Source organism: Humulus lupulus, chromosome 4 (genome assembly GCF_963169125.1).
Source record: "Humulus lupulus chromosome 4, drHumLupu1.1, whole genome shotgun sequence".
Taxonomy (NCBI): domain Eukaryota; kingdom Viridiplantae; phylum Streptophyta; class Magnoliopsida; order Rosales; family Cannabaceae; genus Humulus; species Humulus lupulus.
The window spans coordinates 189,383,948-189,387,258 of NC_084796.1; positions in this window are offsets into that span (position 1 = coordinate 189,383,948).

The following is a 3,311-nucleotide window of genomic DNA, read 5'->3' on the forward strand; positions in this document are numbered from 1 at the left end:
CAAGGTGAGAAAGTGAGGGAATAACATGAAAAAAATGAGGGCGGCCCACACTTAGCTGCATTTGTCTAGAAATTAGGTTAAATGACCATTATGCCTCCTTCACTTAACCTTTTCCTTAAAGCCTCACAAGGGCAAAACAATCATTAGTCTTTAATTCCCACAAGTATTTTCCCCCAATTATATTTCATATTCCATTATTTCTCAAAGTTCGCAAAATTACCAAAATACCCCTGGCTTACCCTGAGCCGGGTATAAATCCCCATTATGACTTTTTCGCTAAATTGCTCAAAAGGATCGACTCGTGAAAAATATCACAAATATATCCACATAATAATGTGGTCTCAAGCACATAGCATATAAAATTGCAAATATACCCTCAACGAGTCAAAATTATGGAAATGCCTTCTTTTTTTTTTTTTACTAAAGTAGGTCTTTAAGCACATTTAATACACATAAACATGCATAAGTAGTCATATCATAATATAACTCACATAATCCACATAATCACACATATATATTCAATTAAAATTCCAAAATTCACAAATAATTCCAACTATGCCAGCACACTAACCAAGGTACTAAACTTCATTAGGAGTTTTGTGATGCTACAGTATTAGACTATTAGTATGCTATGTTAAATCCATAACCTTAAGTTTATGGGTTGGAAACTAGATGTAAGAGGTAGATATATACAAGTATGCTCTAAACTTGTAGAAAATAGATGATCCAGTCTATCATAAAGTTTTCTGTCCTTTTGGGTATAACAAAGCCACACACATCAAGGTTGTTGACTGGTATCATAAAGGTTTTTCTTAGCTGCTATATATATATTAATTATGATTGGTTTCATTATGATACTGGTAAATTATAATTGATAATTGTTTGCATTTTTTTTTATTTGTATAGAAATGATGAATAAGTTTCTTACCCCAACTTACACCCAATTAAGTTAAGTGACTGATACCACAAAACTACCCCAAACACCACCACAAAACTACCCCAAACACTACTCCTATTGAGCTTAAGTCACCCAAAAAAGAATGCAATGATGAACCAGCCAAATCTAGGAAAAAACCCAACTAGGAACTCTAATATTTAGGGTCACTTTACAAAAGTGAAGGATGAGAATCCTAAAGTCCCTAGATGCACTTGTAATTATTGTGGGGAAGATTATGCTTGTGATAGTAGGAGAGTTGGAACAAGTAGTTTGTTGGTCCATTTGAACAACCAATGTAAGAAGTATCCATATAGGGTAGCTGGTAAAAAACATAATTTTCTTTCATTTCAAAGTGCTAATGATAGCGATGGAAGTTTGTTGGATATGACATTTAATAAGGAGAGATGTCAAAAGGCCTTAACTCAATTTGTAGTGAAGGATGAGCAAGCATTTAATGTTGTAGAAGGTAAATGTTTTAGGGAGTTTGTTCAGGAGTTGCAACCCAAGTTTCTTGTCCCTAATAGAATGACCGATACTAGGGATATATACCAGTTATTTTGTGATGAGAGGGTTAAGTTGAAGAATGAGTTAACCAAGGCTGAGCAAAGATTATGTTTAACAATTGATTGTTTGACATCTTCCACCCAAATGGCTTATATGTGCTCACTAAACACTATGTTGATAGTGATTGGAATTTGCAAAAAAGAATTATAAATTTTTGTCAAATTTCTAATCACAAGGTTGAAACATTTGGTATGGTGATAGAAGTTTGTTTGCTTGGTTGAGGAGTAGAAAATATTTTTGTTGTTACTGTTGATAATGCATCAGCTAATGATGTGGTTATTGGTTTTGTGAAGAGGAGGGTTAATGCATGGAATGAGTCTGTTCTTGATGGTAAGTTCATTCATTTGAGGTGTAGTGTTCACATAATAAATCTAATTATGAATGAGGGGTTGAAAGACATGCATGATTTTGGAAAGGGAAAAAATTGATTTCAAGGGATGGTTTGTTTTAGATGTCCCTACAAGGTGGAATTCAACTTTTATGATGTTAAATGTGGCTATTAAGTTTGAATTTTTTTTTGCAAGGTATGAGGAGGAAGATGATAAATTTTTAAGTTTCTTCATGGAAAGTGAAAATGGGAAGAAAAAGATTGGACCACCTAGTTCTAATGATTGGGAGAGTGTTATGATTTTTGTCAAATTTCATTGCACTTTTTATGAAGTTACTCTAAAATTTAGCGGCACCTTACATGTGACTTCCAACAACTTCTATCATGAGATTTGTGAGTTTCACACTCAATTGAGTGATTTGGCTTCTAGTAATGATCATTTGTTATCCACCATGGCTACTTGTATGAAAAAGAAATATGACAAATATTGAGCAATGCAGAGAACATCAATCCTTTGTTGTTTTTGGCTGTTGTGCTTGATCCAATGTATGAGTTGAAGTATTGTTTTGAGATTGTTTATGATGCTAAAATCGTCGCTAAGATTGTTGTCAAGGTAGAACAAATCCTTCAATGGTTGTACATTTGTTATAATGTTGAGGGTGGTAGTGATGGTGATAAGGTTAGTTGCTGGCTTGTTTTATTCTGATTGATTTTAATATGTTATTGTTTGTTGAGTTGTTGTTTGTATTTCTTTTTCAGGTTAGCAAAAGTGACTCGCCACCAAAGAGTGATGGCAAAGAAACTCATAGGAAGAGATTATTGGAAAATTATTTCCAACAACAAAAAATGTTTGTGACTGAGAAAATGAATGATGTTAACAAATACTTGGCTGAAGAACCAGTCAATCCAATGACTTCCTCATTTGATATCCTATTTTGGTGGAAGGACAATTCTAATAGGTATAGGATTTATTTATGACTGCTAAAGATGTGTAGTGTCCCATAATATGTACTTAGCTAGCTAGATAGTAGTAGTAGTTAGTATTGGTTAGTAGTATGTTAGTTACTGTGGATTTTGGTTCAAGCCGGGACTTAGTTTGATACTCATAGCAACATTTATGGATTTTATAAGTTTAACCTATAGTTTAAGAATATTAATTATAACATAAGGTTTGATTAATATTGCTGGTCATAGATATATATTTATTATAATCTAAGGTTTAGATAGAACTATTAAGAGCATGACACTTGTCATAATCATGATTATTAAGGAATTAAGTATTTTTTTTATGGATAGTTTTAATAAAAGAAAGATCAAGAAGCTCTAGAACCTTCTAGCAGCTGTTAGGATCATATTATGACTCAGTCAAAGTTGTTTATCCAATTCAAAATATGCTAAAAAAGTGCAAATACGTGTTTAATATATCAACGTATGCAGATATATCGCTGCATAGGGGCCAATATATCGCCTACGGAAGATACG